Source organism: Ursus arctos, unplaced genomic scaffold, assembly GCF_023065955.2.
Source record: "Ursus arctos isolate Adak ecotype North America unplaced genomic scaffold, UrsArc2.0 scaffold_33, whole genome shotgun sequence".
NCBI lineage: Eukaryota > Metazoa > Chordata > Mammalia > Carnivora > Ursidae > Ursus > Ursus arctos.
Genome location: NW_026623019.1, coordinates 1,848,622 through 1,870,831, shown reverse-complemented (window position 1 = coordinate 1,870,831; position 22,210 = coordinate 1,848,622). Strand labels below are relative to the sequence as shown.

Genomic DNA, 22,210 nt, shown 5'->3' with positions numbered 1-22,210 from the left:
TCAGAAAGAAAATATTTTCAGATCATTTTATCCTTCAGAACGTCAAATGCGCATCCTTACGTGGATACATTTTAAGGACTTTTAAGAACGGAAGAACTGTTATTGGCATTTTCCAACATCATTTATATACTGCAGAACAAGGGAAGTAACGTTGCAAAGAATGCAAATCTTCAACGTTAGAGAAAAAAGGATAAACTCAAAGTAATAGCTCTGCAATGTTAAATTTAAATTGAAAATATCAATACAAAATCAAATTTTATGTATTTCCCACATCTGTCCCATGAAAGTAGAGGCATCCCACTAACAATACAGACACACTGCACCAGATTTTGGTATCTAAATTCCAACCCCCAATAAAAAGAGCTAAAAAAACTGGCTGATCAGGAAAGCACAAAGTCTTAGACATCTAGTATCAGAAAGCAAGAAATGGTTCAAAGATTAATGAGGTGGCATCCCAGGGAAGAGATCCAGCTTGAAGAGACTGCACCATGACCAAGTGAGGACAAGCTGAAGAAAAAGAATGAGGACTACTTGATTAAAACACACTGAATACACAAAAATCCACAGGTCCACAGTGGTTTCAAAAACAGAAAAAAGTGAAAAGAAACTCACAACAACCCAACCCTGTACACAGAAAAAAGGACTTTCTGATCACTTGTCAGGACTTAATTAATACTAAGATATATAACTAGTTAATATATAAACATACAGTCACATATAAATCTATAAACATAGATTCATGTATCTAGATTACCAGAGCTCATTTACAGATAAACACACAGGCCAAAAACAGGTCCAAAAATTACACCTATGCTGTAAGAATATAACTATAAGCAAACTGAACTTATTATAAACAAATACAATCTAGGTTTTTTTAAAAAAAAATTGTTCTACCTTTTTTATTTTTATTTATTTAAGCCATCTCCACACCCAACGTGGGGCCTGAACTCATGACCCAGAGATCAAGAGTCACATGCTCTTCCGACTAAGCCAGCCAGGCGTCCCTGCCCTTTTTTTTTTTTTTTAAAGACATTACTATGATCTAAAAATATCTAAAATGGTGTAAAAAGTGCTTTCCTAGTCTACTTACACTGTCAACACGTGGATAAAACAACATTCATGTTGAATGGATCTTTCTCCCTCCACTCCTCCCACCCCCAAACTCAACACATTTAACATTCTAGAGACTCCAGACCACTTCCCCTTGTCCCAAATGACTTCATCCATCACCTCCCACAGGCTGGACTAGACATCCTGTGCCGGCAGATTCCTTCAGTGCACCTTTCGTGCTGCTTACTGCCTTCCAAAGGCTTTCCTCACACACAGGATAAAGACCAGCTGCCTTGACGGGATACACAGAATTATGTAAAATCTGGCCCCAAATTCATGCTACACAGCCATACCAAACTAAAGGTGGTGTCAGCATGGTAATGTCGTCATCACCATCACCATCACCATCATCGGTACCCATGGGGCACCTACTACAGAGCCCTAGAAGCTTACATTTGATGACATAGGTGTTCTCATCCTGTTCAACAGATAAACACACTCACAGAAGTAAACGCTAACACGGGGCAATATTTGGCTGGGATTCAAATCCAAAATGGTCTCAGACACCCTCCACACGCCTCTGCTGCTCCTGTCCCTCTACCTAGACGACTTTGCTCTCCTGCTCTACACTCCTGACCCTGCTGGAGCATTGCCTTCTCTTCCAGATGCTCTCCGCATTGAATTCCCTCATCACGTGCATGCATACCTTCCCTACCAGACTGTAAGGTCTACGAGGCCGCGCATCTTTATGTATTTGCCCACACATGACTCATTTTTGTAAGAACTTACGGCAATTTTAAGGCCATAAGCACCCAACAAAGAAATAAAAATTACATTGAATACTGGAACACAAACTGTTGAATACTGTTCACCTCAACATTAAATACATCATGCTAGTAACTACAGCAAAGTTCAAAAGCAGGAAGGAAGGAAATCAACAATGACTGGCAGTAGCTAATGCATTTCAGGAACCCTACAAATCCACTTAATTCTCGCGATAGCCTCAGAGGACACGAATCCTCCCAGTCTACAGCTGAGAAATGGCAAGTCCACGAGGTTGGGAGGGATCTGCTGCATGGCTTCAGACCAGCACCGAGTGGGGCTGCATTTCCACCCAGACTCTCCGGAGCTGAAGGCAACGCTACCTCCAGGGCCAACTCCAGAGCGCATGGCCTTTTCACAAAGACCACAATGTCTGCCAGACCGAACAAAATACTTGGGCAAAATAACTGCTTCCCTCTTCCAAGTTGTTCTCATTCAAGGAACAGGGAAAGAAAACATTTAATTAAGCATCAATAAATATAAGGAAGTATTTACATAGATACGTATTAACTGCTTTCTCAGCAAATCAAGACCCTGCTAACAGCTAAACCAGAAGAAATACTCAACAACATTATTTTTAGTCTGTAAATAACCCATGAGATTAATTCTTCAGAAACAGTATCCTTACCACGTATTTTTAATGTACCAGGAAAAAAACGCTAACAATTAAGGAGTGCAGCAAGTCAAGTTATGAGTGTGTGGGCAATCAAGTGAAGTCACTGGGAAGTGAAAACACTGTAATTAAATTTCTCCACTTACAACTTCAAATTAATAATTCTCATATCTTAAGACTAAGAGCAGATTTGAGATACTGTCCATGAGATGCACAGGCACTCAGAAACCACACCAACCTCCCAGTTCACAATGAAGGCACAGGTACCACTACCCAAGATGCACTGCGAGGACAGCAACGACCAACGTTTCATTGTTACCTGGATTTCATGGATGCTGAAACAAAACAAAACAAGATCTGCAGCCAACTGCGGAAACAATATAGTATTTCTCAGAGCTCTTAATTCGATGCAGTGAACTCTGAGCCTAAGGAAGGGCAGAACACAGCACTGTTTCCCAAGCTGAGGTGACCAAGGAACCCTTTGTTTTTCCAGCAGCATCTCTTAGAACTAGCATTATAAACACACCACCTTAAGCAACACCGCTTCAGATAATCCAAAACTAAGTAAATACTGTTACCATGTTGTGAATTAGAACTGAAGGTACTGTCGGAGCAGTACCAGCGAAATTCCTGGGATCCGCCAAAGTCTTTGAAAAAAAATTCTAAGTCAAACATAAAGAACTGGGGCGCTTGGGTGGCTCAGTCGTTAAGCGTCTGCCTTGGGCCCAGGTCATGGTTCCAGGGCCCTGGGATCAAGCCCCACATCCGGCTCCCCGGTCAGCAGGAAACCTGCTTCCCCCTCAGCCCCTCCCCCCTTGTGTTCCCTCTCTTGTCTATCAATAAAATCTTTTTTAAAAAATTACAAACATGAAGAACTGGAAGGCCTTTTCTTGCCTTACCCATTTCGCAACATCTTAACATTACTTCGCTACTCAAGATGAAAAATTCTGTTATATCTCACAAGAAGCTAATACCTACTATCTATAATTTTGACATAAACAAATTGTGCGACCTTTACTTGCTATCATAAAATCTAATGTAAATTCCTGGCGATTTCAACTTGGGGGTGCTTGCCCACCAACCAAGGCTGGGAGAAGCCTCCCCCTTTCCTCTGACACCGTCTGAAATGTCACCACCTCTGAGGACCTTCACAAACTTGGCCCGCCCTGGGAACACCCAAGTGCAGGCTTGATTTTCGTTTCCTAACAAAAGCTATGCAGAAGGCTGTGACTGCCCTCTCCGTCCACCCTTCCAGACTGCAGAGTTCCTTCCAGAAAATTCCAACACAGAAAGTTACAGGTGTTCGCATTTCGGCAGGCCTGTGGTCCCCGGCTCCAGGCGCGTCACACGGCTGAGGGTGTCCTGTGCTGCCTCCTGATGTCCTCAACAACACAGCCCCGCAACCTGCGTGTGCCGCCCCAGCGTGCACGGAAATTCCCCGTCCAGACCTGGACCCCGACCACACGGCACACACGCCAATACCACCCGCTGCACCAACAGACGCGGGGCGCCCACCTCGCGGCCGTTTCCACCGCGCCCCCCCGAAACCGGGTCCGCGGAGGTGCGCGAGCCCACCCCGGGCACTGCGCAAGCTTCCGCGTCGTGCGGCTCATCCCGGCGCCCCGGGCGCAGCGCGCTCAAGGTCACCCGGGATGCAGGGCCGCGCGACGCGAGGGGCAGACCCCGGCCGGGGCGGGGGGCGGGGAGCGACCCGGGCCCGCAGGGAGGGAGGGAGGACTAGCGGTTGCCCTGCCCCGCCCCTCCCCCACCGCCCCGCCCCCGCCTGGGGGTCCCGTCCCCCGCCCCGCCCGGCGGGTTATGCAACGTTCCCGCGCCCCGCCCCCGCCGCCCCCCGCCCGCCGGCGCCCAGGCCTGCGGAACAAAGCGCGCGGGGCCCGCGGCCGAGCGGGCCGGGCGGCCGCCATGTTGGCGGGGGCGGCGAACAAAGGCGCGCGGCCCGAGCCCGAGGCCCCCCGCCCCGCGGCCCGGCCGGCAGGGGGCGCTGTGCAGGCGCCGCCCGCGCCCGGACAATGCGCCGCGGCCCGGCCGCCGCTCCCCGGGCGCCGCCGCCCCGCAGCGCGCTCCGCCCGCGCCCCCTCCCCCCTCATTGGCGCCCGCTCCCCCGCGGCGTGCGGGTCTCACCTGCCGGCCGCCCAGGCCGCCGTCCGCAGCCCGCGGGCCCCGCCGTCCCGCGCCGCACTCCCGCCCCGGCCCGACCGAGCCAGACGGCGCCGCCCCGCCCCCGCTCCGCTCCGCGGCCGCCGCCGCCCGCCCCCGGCCGCACGGCGCACGCGCACTGCGCCCGCCGACTGCGCCGGCCGCGCCGCCCGGCCCCGGCCCGACGGGCCGCACTGCGCAGGCGCCGCAGACGGCGGGTGGGGCCTGGCGGCAGGGCGGGGCCTGGAGGGCAGCGGGGCGCGGCCTGGAGGCTGGACTGGATCCGGCAGCGCTCACCTGGAAGCGGGGCGGGGCCTGGCGAGGAGGTGGGAGAAGGCCTGGGAGCCGGGCTTGGCTAGAGGCGGGACTGGGCCTGGCGCGACTCACCCTTCGGCGAGGCAGGTGGGACTAAACGGAGCACGACAGGGCCGGGCGTCTGGGTGGGGCCTGGCGGGCGGCGGGCGGGGCCTGGAGCTGAGCACCTGGCGGCGGGGAGGAGGGGCGGGATGAAGCTGGACCAGGGTCGACGGCGGGGCTGGGACCTGGTGGGCGGCGGACCGAGGAACGGCGCCACTCACCTGGCGGCCGGGAGGATGAGAGCGGACGGCGCGGGACAGGGCCTGGCGGCGGGGCGGGGCATGGAGCTGCTCACCTGGCGGCGGGGCTGGCGGTGAACAGAGCAGGACGGGCTTGGTGCCGTTCTCACCTGGCAGCGGGGCGAGCGGGGAGGAAGGGAGCGGGGCTGGGCCTGCTGGGCGCTGGGGCCTGGTGCCGCTCACCTGGCGGTTGGGCGTGGAACCGAGCGGGGCGGACCTGGCGCCGCTCTGGCCAGGTGGCGGCGTGGGCGGCTGGGGCGGGGCCGAGGGGCGGAGCCTGGCGCGCGTCTCACCTGCTGGCGCCGGGGGCGGCTGGGCGGGGCGCGGGGCCGGACCCCAGGTGCGCGCCGGGAAGGGGCGGTGTTCGGGGCGCCGAGCCCCGGGAGCCAGGGCCGCCACGGCTCGCGCCGGAAGTCAAGCATCCTGGGAAGTTTCGTTTTCGCTTGGTGGGAGGACTGTCCTGGATTGACCGGCCGTCTTCATTCTGGGATTTAAGCCGCAAGACGTCCTGCAGCGCGCGCGCCGCTGGGGTCGATGAGGCCGGGTACAGTGGTAGGGGCGTCCGCGGGCTGAGCCGTGGCCGTCTTGACGCGCCCCACGCGCCGGGCAGGGCGCCAGTCTCTAGCGCTGGCCCGCTTCCCGCGCGCGGACCCGCCGCCGCACTGCGCCGCCGCCGCCCCGCGCCCGGGTCCCCGCGAACCCGGACCTCGCCCACCCACCTGCCCTGCCGGGCGGAGGAGGGGATCTCTGCAGGCCCGCGCCCCTGTCCGCGCGGACCCGGGCCTCGCCCACCCATCTGTGACTTTGAGAGCCTGGCCCCGACCACACACAAGAGAAGTCGACCAGCTCTCCTCCGAGATCGGGAGCCAGGCATTCCCACGGTCACTCATGAACTCGTTTGACTCGTTTCACCCAAGATGGCCCTTGAGTGTTTTATTGGTTTTTTGCGGGAGGAAGGGGAGAGGGGAAGGAAGTGAGAACAGTTTGACTCCTGCTGAGTTAAGTGCAGGACCTGAAGGCAGAACCCCAAGCCCCCGCACCCCAGCCTGGAAGCTCTGCGCGCACCGCCCACACCCCCGGGGCCAGGAGCTTTCCCTTCTCCCCGCCCCCACCAGCCCGGTGTCCTCCAGCAGGTCACCGAGCAGCCGGGGTTCCTCGAGTGCAGCGGCACAGCCATGTCGTAGTAAAGCGCTTACCCAGTGTTGTCAGGTCAGATGACAGGACTTTTGGAGAGCGCTCTAGGCTCTGGCCTGCAGCTCTACTGGTAGTTAGCAATGCTCCGCGGGATCTTACTGGCACCTTTTTACTTTTCTCCCAAATAAGACGGATATGTGCCTGCTCAAGCAATTAAGGCTCATCTCAGGTGACACACTTGGCGTGCACCGGGAGTTCACAGGCCAACTAGAGAGCCCATTTAGACACAGACATTAGAAGTGTGTCACTGTAGTCAGCAGTGAGGAAGCGCTGGAAAGTTGTTGCTTCCGCTTGTGTTTAAGGTTTATGGCGCAGACAGTATGGAGCAGATCGGGAACCAGGAGGGGTGGGCAGCAGGCAGGTGCCAAGGAGGCAGCTGGTCGGAGCCTTCAGTGCTGGCCCCTCCGTGTGTCCACCTTGCCACTGTTGCCATTTGAGGCTGAGTAGTTCTTTTTTAGGGGGGACGTTTGGCAGCATCCTTGGCCTCTACTCACTAGATGCCGGTAGCACACACCTTCCCCGACATTATGACAGTCAAAATGGTCTCCAGGCAAGGACAAATCCCTTTTCCCATCTCCTCCCTCCTGGAGAACCCCGGGTTTAAATTTTGCCTCTAGTGACGATCACTGGGAGTTGTCAACAATGCACAGACTGGGGAGGTGAGCCAACCCTATGTCGGAAAGAGCCACGCTCCCAAGTAGGCAACCCCCAGTCCTTCTGCTAGAGGTATCTCACCCGCCCTAGCCTCAGAAGCCTTGCTCCTTAGCAATCTGAAGGTCAAAAAATGGGCTTTTACATCACCCAGATAAATCTGCCAAAAAGTTTTAAAATAAATCTCATTACAGGGGGAAAAAATCAGACAAATGCATTGAGAGACATCGTGCACAACAGCTTCACTGGACTCTTCAAAAACTATCAAAACACACACACACACGCGCACACACACACACACACACACACACACAGAAAAGCTAGGGAATCAAGGCCAGACAAAGAGACCACAACCAAATCCATCACATGACCCTCGAAAGGAAACACACTGTGAAAGAGATTTGGGGGACAGTTGGAGGATTTTTTATATGAGATACAGTTCAGAGAGACTGTTGCCGAATTATCACTAAATGTTTCAGTGTGATGACGTCTATCACATTGCCCTTGTTCTTAGGAGATGTGTCCTGAATTTAAGTGAAGAGCCCAGGTGGCTACAACTTATTTTCAAATGGTTCAGAAAGAGATGTATTTTATCTAGAGATAAAGGAAATGTAACAAATGGTAACAATTGGTACATTTAAGTGATGGGTATATGTGCATTCATTGTCTGATTCAACATTTCTGGGAAAGTGAAATTTTTCAAAATAACAAGTTGGAAAAGTGGAACTCCAGTTACGTCATGAATCTCTAGGATGGGACGCTCGGTAAGCAGTCCCTGCTGCCTTCCAACTTGCTAGCCAGGTATTTCCAGAAACTTAAATATATAGTTGGATTTTTTTACAGTTTCTCAACCATACTGGACTTCTGGTGATGAGCCTACATATATTTTTCCTCCTGCAGGAACTTTATTGCTGGTAAATATAAATGGTCATGTTAGCAATTCCAACCTCTACTAGGTCTATGCCTCTCTCTATCTTTTTGTTTAAAGATTTTGTTTATTTACTTGAGAAAGAGATCGAGCAAGCACGGGGAGGGGAAGAAGGAGAGGGAGAGAGAGAATCAGGCTCCACACCCATTGCAGGACCCAACATGGGGCTTGATCCCACAACGCTCATAATGACCTGAGCCAAAACCAAGAGCCAGACACGTAACCGACTGAGCCACCCAGGCGCCCCTAAGGTCCCTGGGCTCCTACTGGGGGAGAGGACATTTCTGCCCTAGAGATGTATAAATCTGTGGTGTGGGAGCGGGGTGAGCTTAGACCCACAGCAAACCTTGGTGTATTGGTATACTTACCCCACTGGCCTTGTTGTGTTAGTTAGAAACCAAACTTCAGAAGCCTTTTCAAGTTATATTATAAAATAATCCAGTTGTTCAACAGCAAAAGTATTCAAAATGCATCATATACACCATGCACAGGGATAAGTCTTTGTGTTAGTTTAGCCTCTAGGTGGATGAATTTGACGAGCTTCTTGTAGGTAGGTATGCTCTTTCCCTATTCGCTGCCTGGGTCATCCTCCAGCCCAACAGCCAGCTACACCCTGCCCCGCCCCTCCTGCACCCCCCCCCCCTGCAGTGGGGGCAAAGGCTGTTAAACCGGGAACACTGGGGCTTCTGTGTCTAACATGTTGGTCCTACGATTGGAGCTCAGACTGGCCCACCCACTCCCTCCTGTGGCTCCAGATTTCTGGCTATGCTAATTAGGCAGCCCTAGCATGTGAGTCCTGATAAGACGGTGGCCTTATCAGGACAGAGGCATCTGGACTCTGCTGGTCCTGATAAGGCGCTGGGGCTAGATCTCTGACCGAAAGCCAGCATGATACACACTCTGCAGAAGGATGCGTGAGGTCTAGGGCTGTCATCCAGTGCAGAGGTGACCAGCGCTAACAGGGGGAGGGGTAAGGAGAGCTCCGGCAGGGGCAGGGTTAGCTCTGCCTGGAACTTCTCCAGATATTTACACTCAGGGCTCCTGGAGCCTGGAATGGCTGGGGATGGATTTTCCAAGCCTCCTCTCACCCTCCTGTCACTCGATCTCTTGTAAGACCCTTTCTTTCTGTTCTCTGCTGTATCTCCATTGGCTGGACTAGACAGAATGGGAGAGGGGTTCATTGAAGAGCCTGCACACCATTTGTGGTCTACAAATGGCTTCCCAGCTTTGCTGCACAACTTCCGTGCAGATGTTATTCTTCTAGGGGAAGTAATTGGTCAGGAAAAAACTCAGGTTCACCGGAGATGCTAATACAGGCTCTGGAGGGCCACACAGTCCCAGGCCTAGACCCTCGCTGCTGACCACTCTCCCCACACCCAGGGCCCTCTAGGGTCCACCTCAGCTGGGAAGGTGTAAATCCCCTCCCTTTCCACTCTGAATGGAGGGACCTGGCCACCTTGCTTTCCAGGAAGCCTCAGACCAGGTAGATCCCACACAGAAGCTTCTTCCTCATAAAGTGGGAGGGAGCCAGCCTGTCTCCCGGAATCCTGTCTCTCAGAAGGTACTCTCTCCACAAACATTTTTGGCTTAATAACTTGCTCCTGGAACTTCAACAAAATCACAAATTAGAGCATCCTGCCCCTTCCAGGCTTCTCTCAAACAACTGAACTGTCAGGGCCCTGCCGAATGAAGAAGTGAGTCGGGAGAGCGTTCCCACCCCCTGGCTTAACAAATGTCAAACAGTCCAGGCACCACATTAGCCTCTGGAGGGGACACTACGTCAACAGCCACAAGAACGTTTACACTTCGTGGAGGGAACATCACATGGAGCGAGGGAAATGTTTGCAGAGAGAATGACTCCAAGAGAAACAGCAGGAGCAGAGTTGAGCCATCTGGTCAACCATGCAGCTTCCTCCCCTGGTTCAGCCCTGTGCCCCTCCAGGTCATTGTCTACACAGCAGGTAAATAAACACTCTCAGATGTCTCCTCAGAAGCCTCTCAGGACCACCGGCACAAGTCGACTGTTCTCCGTGACGTACATCCTTGTTGATTTCTCTTCGGAGCACTGATTCTCCCTTGCAATCACCTACCGCGTTGATTCGTTCATGTGTGTATTGCCTGTTCCCCACCCCGTTGTAAAGTCCAGGTGTCAGAGACAAGATCTGTTGTCCTTATCAGTATACCTCCTGAAGGACAGTAAGGACTCAGCAGCTATTTATTATAGATGAACGTACGACTTGTTCTGGGAATACTGGATCATGTGGATTTATTAGGACGTAGGGCTTGTGAAGGGGCTCAAATGCCAGGACATCGGGCAATTTAAATTCTCATTACCTACTCTTACAAGGTTATGTCAAGGATCAAAATAAATTCTGTACAGCCCTACCTACGCACGCACAGGGGAGTTTCACCATCCAGCAGACCGCTAATGATGTTCAGTTGGGTTTTGGGGTGGCTGCTGAATCAATCTGGTGCTATCTAGTGGAGAATTTAGAGAGAGAATCATGAACTACAGGAGACCATGAAGAAGGCTACGGTAATAATGTCGGGGGACAGCTTTGGGCTGAACGGAGTGCTCATGGAAAGGATAATATAACTTCCAAACAGCAAGCACACTGGACACCTGATGGTAGGGAGAATTTACTGTTTTATTGGATGGCGCTATGGTCAGGTTGAGAGGGAGGAAATCCTCATCATTTAAAAAAAACATCCTGAGAGTTTTGATTAAATGTTATGAGCATAATGCAATTATGCTGATTTCTCTCAGATTAGTTTTGCCTGTGTTTGAACTTTATATAAATGGAATCAAACAGTGACGTGCCTGCATATGTCATATTCCTTCAATATGATATATACATCCCAGTTATACTGCACGCGAACTAGAAGACAGCTGCTGTAGGATATGCTCCAGAAGTGGGGTTGATGACTGAGGTATATGTGTTACTAGATACCGCACCCATACAATATCAGAACTTTAGATCTCTGCCAATTAATAGGTGAGGAGAACCATATCCCATGATAGTTTGCATTTGCATCTCTCTCATTATAAGAGAAACTGGTCTCTTTTCATATGTTTAAAACTCATTTGATCCTGGGAAATCCACTAAAAGCTATTAGAAGTCGTAAACCAATTCAGCAAGGTTGCAGGATATAAGATCAACATACCGGAATCAATTGTGGCTTTACAGTATAGTAGCAATGAGCAAACTAAAAGTGAGATTAAGGAAACCATTCCTACAACGTGGGTGGACCTAGAGAGTATTATAATAAGTCAAAGACAAATGCCATATGATTTCATTTATATGTGGAATCTAGAAAACAAAAAGCAGAAACAGACCCCTAAGGACAGAACAAACTGACAGTCGCAGGAAGGGAGGTGGGTGGGGGATGGGCAAAGCAGGGGAAGGGGAGTGGGAGGTCCCGGCTTCCAGTGACAGATGACTAAGTCACGGGGATACGAGGCGCAGCGTGGGGAGTGCCGTCGGCTGTACTGGGATAGTGTTGCACGGTGACAGAGGGCAGCTACACTTGTGGGGAGCACCGTGTAACGTGCAGTCACCATGCTGTATGCTGGACACTAATGTAACATTGTGTGTCAACTATACTTCACTTAAAAAAATGAAAATAGATTTTAATTGAAAAGAAATTCATTCTATAATAGATTTCAAAAGAATAAAACAGGAGTATATTTAATAAAAAGTGCAAAGTTCATACCCTGAAAACTGCCAAACAGTATTGAAATTAAAGAATGAAGTCACAGACTGAAAGACTTCATATTCATAGGTGGCAGTACTCCCCAGATGGGTCTATGGGGTCAGTGCAAAACCCCCCTCCCGCCTTTTTTTTTTTTTTTGCAACAATTGACAAGCTGATCCTAAAATTCGTGTACAAATTTAAGGGATCCAAGATAGCCAAAGCAATATTGAAAAAGAAGAATAAAGTGTGAGGAATCACCCTTCTCGATGGTTTAACTTCCTACAAAGCTGCAGTAACAAAGACATCGTGGGACTGCCATAGGAACAGATACATAGACAGATGGAATAAAACAGCCCAGAAATAACCCACATATTTACAATCAATTGATTTTCAACAGGAGTACCAAGACAACGTAATGGGGTGCCAGTTTTTTCAATAAGTGGTGCTGGGACAAGTGTATGTTCTTATGTAAAATGAGGTTGGACCCGCTCTACCCCCACTTCACACTGTGTGGTTTTTTGTTTTGTTTTGTTTTTTTATTATATTATGTTAGTCACCATACAGTACATCCCCGGTTTCCGATGTAAAGTTCGATGATTCATTAGTTGCGTATAACACCCAGTGCACCATGCAATACGTGCCCTCCTTAATACCCACCACCAGCCTATCCCATTCCCCCACCCCCCCTCCCCTCCGAAGCCCTCAGTTTGTTTCTCAGAGTCCATAGTCTCTCATGCTTCATTCCCCCTACTGATTACCCCTCCTTTCTTTATCCCTTTCTTCCCCTACCGATCATCCTAGTTCTTAGACGAGAGTTCTCTTAGACGAGAGAAATCATATGAAAATTGTCTTTCTCTGCTTGACTTATTTCACTTAGCATTATCTCCTCCAGTGCTGTCCATGTTGCAGCAAATGTTGAGAATTTGTTCTTTCTGATAGCTGAGTAATATTCCATTGTATATATGGACCACAGCTTCTTAATCCAGTCATCTGTTGAAGGGCATCTCGGCTCCTTCCATGATTTAGCTATTGTGGACATTGCTGCTATGAACATTGGGGTGCATATGGCCCTTCTCTTCACTACGTCTGTATCTTTGGGGTAAACACCCAGTAGTGCAATGGCTGGATCATAGGGTAGCTCAATTTTTAACTTTTTAAGGGACCTCCACACTGTTTTCCAGAGTGGCTGTACCAACTTGCATTCCCACCAACAATGTAGGAGGGATCCCCTTTCTCCACATCCTCTCCAACAATTGTTGTTTCTTGCCTTGTCTATTTTTGCCATTCTAACTGGCGTAAGGTGGTATCTCAGTGTGGTTTTGATTTGAATTTCCTTGATGGCTAATGATTTTGAACATTTTTTCATGTGTCTGTTAGCCATTTGTATGTCTTCATTGGAAAAGTGTCTGTTCATATCTTCTGCCCATTTTTTGATGGGCTCTACCCCACTTCACACTGTGTGTTAAGTATTAACTCAAAATGTGTCAAAGACTGAAATGTAAGAACTATAGAGTGCTTAGAAGAAAATACAGGTGTAAATCTCTGTGGCCTTGGATTAGAGCAGTGGTTTCTTAAATACAACACCAAAAGCACAAGCAGTAAAAGGAAAAATAGGTAAACTACTAATCACCAAAATTAAGACTTGAGCTCCAAAGAACACCATCAGAAATATGTAAAGGGGGCGCCTGGGTGGCTCAGATGGTTAAGCATCTGCCTTTAGCTCAGGTCACAACCCCAGAGTCCTGGGATCGAGCCTGCGTCGGGCTCCCTGACAGGTGGGGAGTCTGGTTCTGCCTCTGCCCCTCCCCCATCTCGTGCATTCTCTCTCTCTCTCTCAAATAAATAAAACCTTTTAAAAATGTATAAAGAAAACCCACAAAATGGGAGAAAATATCTGAAAATAACATATTTGAAAAAGGACTTGTGTATAGAACACACAAAGAATTTACGATAGTAAAACAACAAACAACTCAATTAAGAATGGACCGTGGATCCGAACAGATAGTTCTCTCCAAACGATAAGCAAATGGCCAATAAGCCCCCGAAAAGACATTCAATGTCATCAACTCTCAGAAAGGCCACAGAGGGTGTGATTCCATTTATATGAATGCCCAGAATAGGCAAACCCATGGAAGCAGAAAGCAGGTTAGCGGTTGCCCGGGGCTGGTGCAGGGAGGTCCCAGGATGGTTGTGATGATGGGTACACAGCTACGTGAATGTACTGAATGCCACTGAGTTGGACACTTTAAATGGGGGGGGCTGTCTGCTGTGTGAATTCTCTCTCAGAACAAGCTGCTAAATAAAAGAATAAAACAGAAAACACACCATTGGACAGCTGACTTGTGAATTGTCCATGGCCTTGGTCTACTCTTTCATTCACTTGGAGTTTTGTTTTATTTTTCTCCTTTCTTTATAGGAACTCTTTACACGTTGAAGAATATTAGTCTTTTATCACATGCTGGCAAAATTTTTACCCGATTTTTCGGTTGGCTTCTTATTTTGTTTTTGGTATTTTTTTTTTCCTGCAAAGGTTTAAGTTTTATACGAGTGAATTTGGTGCTGTTACGTTGCCCCTTCATTTTTTACCATGTTTGGAAAGACCTTCCCTACAATGAGATAATGCATTTTTTCCTCTCACGTTCAGAAACTTCTTTTTTGGGTTCTTTAGAGACTTGGAATGATACAATATAACCTTAAACACTAGAAAAGATTAATTTCGACTTTGTCTTTAAACATTTCTCCATGTCGAATACCCAAAACCACTTACATTCATCCTCTATCACATTTAAATATCCGTCTGTATCATTCAGAGAGGACTTCACAAGAAATCCAAAACTCGCTTTCCCAAGGGCCACAGGTGAGCGCACGCGTATGCGTGCGTGCGTGTGTGTGTGTCTGTCTGTCTGTCTGTCTGTCCGTCCTTGTTCAGCACCCTCTTCCCCTGGCCCTATTAGCCTCCAGAGCACAAAGGCTTTAAAGTTCATTTCTTTGATTTGAAAAAAGACGGGAATAATTAGCATACAATGGGAGAGATTAAATCTGTGAGGCCCCAGTGCTTGCAAACAATGACCCTGGGTGACAAGTTATTCTCACAATGTGCCTTCAAGGCCATTCACCAACTTCAGTTTGGGTGTGTGAGGTTAGTGCCCCACGGAGGGTGACGCTGGGCCTCGCCACACCTCTTCCTGCTGTGAGGGTGACTCAGGCTGAGCAAAGTCCGGGCACACGCGGTGGTGAGCACCCACATTCCAGCGAACAACAGACGTCCAGGGTCACCCCCGCCGTGCAGCCTGTGGCCAGGACAAGACCAACATGGACGGGGCACTCTGCCAAGACTCCAGGGACCCGGCCTAGACAGCTTGGGGCCAGAGGGCTCCTGAGCCCACGATCTGTGCCAAGCCCTGACGCTCAGACCCTCTCCTGGCATCACCAGACTTCTGGTCCTGGGAGGAGGAGAGCATCTTGATTGCAGAAGGGCAGGGCAGGGTTGACCTCATTTGCTCTCCCCACATCCCCAAATCCAAGTGTCCTTAGGCACCAGTGTTTGAATCTCAAACCCAGCTCAGAGGCTTCCCGTTTCTGTCCCAAAGTACAACCTCTACCCTGAAACCTCGGAAGCCTACTTTGCCCATCAAAAGGCAAGAATTTTGTTCCCATTCTTCTGATGCCCCTCCGTTGAGTCAGGGGCATCCGTATGCTCTAAACAGATGAATTTCAAACATGTTTGATCGGGCAGCTAAAAGCCCCATGCATCCCCACATCCGAATATGCTTCGCGCGAACGTCCCTATATACTGCTGTGTATTAGCGCGCGAAAGACTGGGGGCGCCTGGGGGGCTCAGTCTGTGAAGCGTCCGCCTTCAGCTCAGGTCATGATCCCAACGTCCTGGGATCAAGCCCTGAGTCAGGCTCCCTGCTCAGTGGTGAGTCGTCTTCTCCCTCTGCCCCTTCCTCCTGCTGTTCTTTCTCGCTCTCTCTCAAATAAGTGAATAAAATCTTTAAAAATATGTGAAAGACTGGCGAAGTACAGCTTTTCCCGCTGCCTTAGACATCGGTAAGCTCAGCATGGTTAGTCCAAGTAGCGAGCGTGCAGTGGCGCCATGCTGATGGTAACACCGGGGTAGCAGGCCGCAGTGGTGTCGCTTATCGCTCACACCGAATCCCCAAGCCCAGACCTCCTTCCCATCTGACTGCGGTTTCCACCTCCCCTGGAAATGTGGCTTCGCCAGGCACCGAGGAAATGTTTGCTCCTGCAGCACCTCGGAGTCTGGTCCTCCTCACCCCCGAGAGAAGGGGAGGTCATCTGTATAGCCAGACCCTGAGCTGTCCCCCAGCCTCCTGTGGAGCAATCCCTTTCTTCTGCTGCTAACTTTCTCGGCCCCCAAGCTCTGTCTACAACCACCTTCCACACCACCCAGCTCTCACTCCGTCTCTCCGCTCACTAGTGGGGGGTTGCCCCTCCAGGATTCACTTAATAAAGCCAGTTAGAGCTTTGGATTTGCTCCGTTGAGTTTTGTTATTTACCAGGAAGAGGAAGAGCTTTCAATTGGCCCAGGCTGACCCCGTCAGTGGAGGGTGGGACTCTTGGTCTGCAGGTGGTGAGTTCAAGCCCCACGTTGGGTGTAGAGATTACTTTAAAAAAAAAAAAATCTGCCTAGGAGAGATGTCTGGTTCTCAAGGACAAATGTCAGCTGGTCCCTCTTCTTGGAGCAGCAAAAGGCAAACTGCTCCTTCGCTGCCCTGGTCACCTCCTGTGTGCAGGCAGTGAGCAGGACCCTGGGGGAGGGGGCCGGCTCCCAACCCCTCCCTGAGGATTGCAGATGCAGTGGGACTTCCGAGTCTAGGTCTTCCGTGATAAGAAAGGAGAAATGAGACATTCATTTTTCAAAACGCTTTCTTACTGGAAAAGGGATCCACACTTGCTGAGCGAGGTAGAAGGAATGCCAGACAGCTGTATACAGTCGGCTCTCCTGCACCGCGCGGGGACGGCTCCTGCTGACTTCCCGCATTCCTCCGTCATGGGAGAAGTTACTTCTTTCCAAAGCACAGTGTTGGACACCTTCGAGAGGGGCTCCCCGCACACACTCAAGCCACTTGGTGGGGCAAGCTTTGTTTTTTAAATCAATATTTACTTTACCGAAGGGATGAATATAAATTTATGAATTTAAAAAATGCAAAAACCTAGTTCTTCAAGTTAAACTTACAATTCTTACTACTCTATTTATGTATCTAATACATGTTTGCATCAATTCTAAGGAGGGGCTTTGATACAACCCTCAAGCATTTCGCAAAATGTTAGATTTCCTGTGTCAGAGCTTTCGTTGAGTAATGAGTGAACAAAGTTTTCCCAAGTGGTCACCAACCTTCACAAATTCATACATTGTAGGCTCTTCCAGATGGTCTGATAATGTTTATGAAGAGAAAGATTTCCTTTTCAAATTAAAAAAAAAGTCCATTCAGTTATTTACATACTCTAAATCGAAATCACGAGACTGTTGTGCCCCAAATCCTTACTTTAGAAATACTGAAAATACCAAGAATGCACAAGAATATGAACACTGCGTGTTCACTTTGTGTCCTCGGGTCCACACGGTTTAAATCTTCCTGGATTCAAGCACATTCACGCAACAGAGACAGGAGTGGGGTGAGGACGCCCTTCCCAAGCAGTGCCACTAGCTTAGCTCCAGAAAACCGATGTGACCCTTCTCAGCATGAGCGACACGTTTCTGGGCCAGAGGGCCTATGTCCCCAGAACTCAAGTTACACATTATCGATGATGCGCTGCGGGCTCCCCTGTAAGACAGTAGCTGACCTCTTTGCATTTTCATGTTTGCCTTTTGTGGCTGTAAGATATTTCAGTGACATTTCTTGGATTCTGTACCTCCTGAGGCCCCCACTCTGCACGCACATATTCTAAGGTTTCCTGAAGGAGTTCCAGACACGCCACCCAGAAATAAGCCTCTTTAGCATATTATTTTGAGTCAAGGCTCTTGAAAAGAGCAAATGCCAGGAGAGGTTCTCTGAAGTCCCCTCATCTGCTGAAGACAGGGTCTCAGAGCAGCTCAGCTGTGGTCCATCCTGAGGGTTCCACGCACCAGGGAAGACTGGCTCTTATCAGAGAAGAAGAGACTAGAAGCCACCACCACACCCAGACAGACGTTGTCCCAAACTGTTGTTAAAGAACAAAAATGCAGCCCAGTAAATCTGCAGGTCTTCTTGGCTTTCTCCTTCGGCTCATTAACAGGGCAGCAGACCACCCAGCAGGTAAATGGGACTCTGCAGGAGCTCTAGGAATGCAAGCATTTTATAGGCAGAAGGGGGCAGGACAATTAGCAAAAGCAGAAACGGCTGTTCCAGGCAAGGTCACCTTCCCTGAGGGGGAAGGGCAGGGGTCTTACAGGGCAGAGCCCCTCACCTTCCCTTGGGGGTGGCGAGGGCCCCGCTGGCAGATCTCCTCACTGCTGCCCCAAAGAAGGTTCCAGACTGGCCGGTCAGACTGCATTTCTAGGGGAGGTGGAAACTGCCGTTGTTTGGGTGTTAAGCTGTGGTTTGGGGACACCATCCAGGCCGCGGTCGTTTTGTTTCTAACGGTATTACATGTCCCATCTTTTCTTCCAAGGGCCCAGTCATCCTTCCTTCCCCTAAGAGGCCACCTCCCCTGCCGCTATCAGGACGAACAGAAGCTCTCACATCAACCGCCTTTGGGACACTCACTTTTATCCCAGGACGCCCGTTCACACAATATTAAAATCTAACAAATGTCTATTGTCCTGTGTTCCCGCCCGCTGGCAGAGTATTTCACCGACCGGGCCTGGAGCCTCCCCCACCCCTTCCGAGCGAGCGCACCTCCCCAGTCTGGGAGGGGCTCGTGGAGGGAGCCCAGGAGGGGCCACAGGGGTTCTGATGCCCCTCGGAGGCCCAGAGTCAGCAGCATCCTTGCCCCTCACAGGAGCCTCTGTGAGCTGGGCCCCAGAGGACATAGGAGGACAGGCAGGCCCTCCAGGCCCAGGGTCCCAGGACCCACCCACCCCGGCCGCCCTGCCATGTTGGCCTGTCTGCCCCCAATGTGGCAATGTTCTCTCAGTGGGAGATTTTCCCTCATCGTTCTCTTTAAAAGCAACGTTATTATAACATGGCTTGGAGTCACTTTCTCCATGTTCCTTCTGCGGGGGGTCGCTGAGTTCTGTTTTTTGTTCTTGCGTGTTTGAGCCCTGGGTTTATAGGGTTCGTCCAGTCCCCTCCCCCCATACTTCTGGGCTCACATCACAAAATTACTGGGCCGCTTTCAGGGCCCGCAGCTCACTGGTGGGGTCGCATCGTGGACGGTTTTGCTCGGCCGTCGCTCTTCTTCCACGTCGTCTAAGGTGCCATGAATCATCCGGTCATTTTCACGCTAGATGTTGTGTTTTTATTTCGTGAAGGTCTTTCTGTTTGGGCCCCTTGTTCTAGGTCTCGTTCGTACCCATGCATTTCGCGGTTCTTCCTGCACACCTGGAGTAGATTTATCAGAGCTGCTGCAAAGTCCGTGTCCACTGGTCCTCGCGTTGGGGTCCTTCTGCATCTGTCTCTACTGATCGATCTTTCTACTAATGGTGAGTTATCATTTCCGGCTTCTTTGCATATTTGGTAATATTTTATTGCTTGACAGATGTGGTAACTATGTCCTTGGGTGCGGGATTTTTGAGTATCCCTTTAAATATTCTTAGCTTTTTCTGGGGTGCACCCTGAAGGTGGTGGAAAGGGTTTGAGTCCTCTGAGACTTGTTTACTCTGGTGGGAGCCAGTCCCTCTCACCAAGACCAAATACCCTTCTGAGTACCTTTCTCAACAAATGGTTTCTTGGGAGTCTTTCCAGCCTGGCCGGTGGACCGTGAATTAGCCCTGGCCTGTGCGAGCCTGGGGATTGCGCCACCAGGCTGATCTCTCTCTGGCCTTCGTCCCCGCAGGCACTCACACTTTGCAGAACCTAGTCAGGTCTCTGCAGACAGATTCCTGGAGCCATCTGTGATCTGTCCTCAGAGGCCCGCTCTGCTGTGAAGCCCGGCCCTCTCTGGCCACCCCACCCTCAGCGGAGCCTCCAGCCGCAGCCAGCAAGCTCTCCAGGCAGTAATCCAGGGGCCGCTGTCTTGCCTGCCTGCTGCCCACTGGCTGCTCAGATGCTTTCCTCTATTGGGTATGTTTTTGGTTGGGTGAGGCAGGGGGTAGATTCTGTGCCCACTATTGGGTATGTTTTTGGTTGGGTGAGGCAGGGGGTAGATTCTGTGCCCATTACCACACTCTGACTAGAAGGAGAACACTCCCTTTGTGGCCTATCCGTGGCAGGTCCCCCAGGACCGTCATGCTGAGTGAGTGTGGGGCTCCTGGGGGACCCACTCACCCTACTGAGGCACGTGTTTCCTTTTAAACTTCTCTCCTGGTGCTTCATACACATGCTGTGTGCTGCTCCAGGAAACAAACTTAAGAGCAATAAAATCCACACTCTAGTTTAAATAAAAGCCAGTGGCATTTGAGTTAAATAACAGCCGTAGCCATGGCATGAACACATGCTGTGCTGTTTAGCTTGCCTTTAGCCTAGAACAATTACTGCAAAATCCTCATTACCATAGGATTTTTGATCCCATACTCATTTTACCCCATTTGGCAAAAGATCCTCCTCTTTGTTGGTCTTACTTTGGTTTTCATGTAAAACTATTCTTACTAGTAAAGCTTTTTATTTTTTAAGATTTTTAAGTAATCTCTAAACCCAACATGGGGCTCAAACTCACAACATGGAGATCAAGAGTCGCTGTCCCACTGACTGAGCCAGCCAGGCACCCCTATCCTAGAGTGAGCCCAGCACTGGGCTGCAGGTGTTGCTGCATTTCGTCATGGCAGACGGTGAGGGCAGCCAGACAGCCCACTTCCCACTTGGGTGCAGAAAATGTGTCAGTCACTCATATATAGCATTTTAACTGAACCAGGGGGCAGTTCATTTGTGGTAGAAAATTGAAAATCGGGGTGCCTGGGTGGCTCAGTCAGTGAAGCATTTGCCTTCGGCTCAGGTCCTGATCCCAGGGTCCTGGGATCGAGTCCTGCATTGGGCACCCCGCTCAGCGGGGAGTCTGCTTCTCCCTCTGCCTGTCCCTCTCCCTGCTTGTGTGAGCATGTGCGCTCTCTCTCTCCCTGCCAAATAAATAAATAAAACAAAAAAAAAAGAAAAGAAAATTGAAAATTACCTGGCTTCTCATCCTCTGCTGTCAAGCAAACAAAGGGATAAGGTACGGTCGAAGATTCCACAGAGCCCGTTCCAACAGCAGGTGTGTTTTTATGTACGTAAGATCTTTCGAAGCATCTCGTCAATAAGTTCAGTGTATAGATCACATTCTGTTTATTCATTCATCAGTTGATGGACATTTGGGTTATTCTATTGGGGGGGCTGTTACAAAGAATGCTGCTATGAGCACTTGTGTCCGAGTTTCTGTGTCGTCCCACGTGTGTGTTTCTCCCAGTTGGTGCCTAGGAGTGAAGCGGCCAGGTCACATAGTAACGCTGGGTGTACCACGCTGAGGAACCGCAGAAATGGCTTGCTCCGTTCCACACGCCCTCCAGCAGAGTTATCATTAACGGGCCTTGAATTCTGTCAGAAGCTTTTTCTGCTTGACATGATCGGGTGATTTTTTTCCTCTTTATGATGTTAGTTTAATGGATTACACTGATTGCTTTTCAAACATTGAACCAGTCTTGCGTCCCTAGAACCAACTCTACAGGTCATGGTGTGCAATTTTAAATACCTTGTAGAATTCTATTTGCTAATATTCTAAGGATTTTTGCACCTCTACTCATGAGGGATATCAGTCTGTGGTTTTTTATTTGTTCGTTTGTATTTTCTTTGTCTGGTTATAGTATCGAGGTAATACTAACCTCATAAAATGATTTGGGAGGTGTTCCCACCTCAGCTATTTTCTGGAACAGATTGTGTACAATTGGGGTTAATTCTCTAAACATTTGGTAGAAGGTTCCAATGGAAACATCTGGCCCTAAATATTTCTTTTTTGAGAGTTTTAAATTATGGCCTCCGTTTTTTTTTTTTTTTGAAGATCCGTAGCTATTCAAATGATCTACTTCACTATGGATGAGTCATGGTGGTTTCCCCGTCCCTCCCACTAAGTACAACACAAATCACTGGATGTTGTACGTGAAACAGACATGACAAGACTCTGAAAGGTGCAGAGAAGAAGGCCGGCTGGCGAGAGACCTTGGGACCCGAGGGGTGACTCCGTGGGGAGTCCCCGAGTTTAGTTTTGCCAACTATAGTCTAAATTTACTTCATTCTTTTTTCTTTTTCTTTCCTTTTTCTTTTATTTTCTTTTCCTTCTTCTTTTTTTTTTTTTTTTTTTTTTTGGCTTTTATTTTATTTGAAAGAAATGTATGTCTTCATGTTAAGATTAACTACGTTTGAGAAACTACTCGGGGTCCAGGCACCATGCTCGGTCTCTTCCACAGATAGTTGACAATCTAATCATAGC

At 49.8% G+C, this 22,210-nt stretch overlaps 1 protein-coding gene and 1 long non-coding RNA gene across 4 annotated transcripts in view; one reads left to right on the top strand and one right to left on the bottom strand.

Moving 5' to 3' along the window:
• SPIN1 (spindlin 1) overlaps positions 1-5,459 on the bottom strand; it is a 77,001-nt gene extending 71,542 nt beyond the window's left edge. The window contains exon 1 of one of the 3 annotated variants that reach the window (XM_057305665.1): positions 5,349-5,459. The gene's annotated coding sequence lies outside the window, so the exon portion shown is untranslated. Of the gene's footprint in view, positions 1-4,627; positions 4,718-5,348 lie in introns of those variants that run through there. The other 2 variants (XM_048218275.2, XM_048218276.2) reach the window with 2 other exon arrangements.
• On the top strand, positions 4,888-21,754 carry LOC125282682 (uncharacterized). Its single transcript, XR_007189812.2, has 3 exons — positions 4,888-5,044; positions 19,156-19,298; positions 19,652-21,754. It is a non-coding gene; the product is annotated as an uncharacterized LOC125282682 (long non-coding RNA).
• The last annotated feature ends 456 nt before the right edge of the window (positions 21,755-22,210 follow it).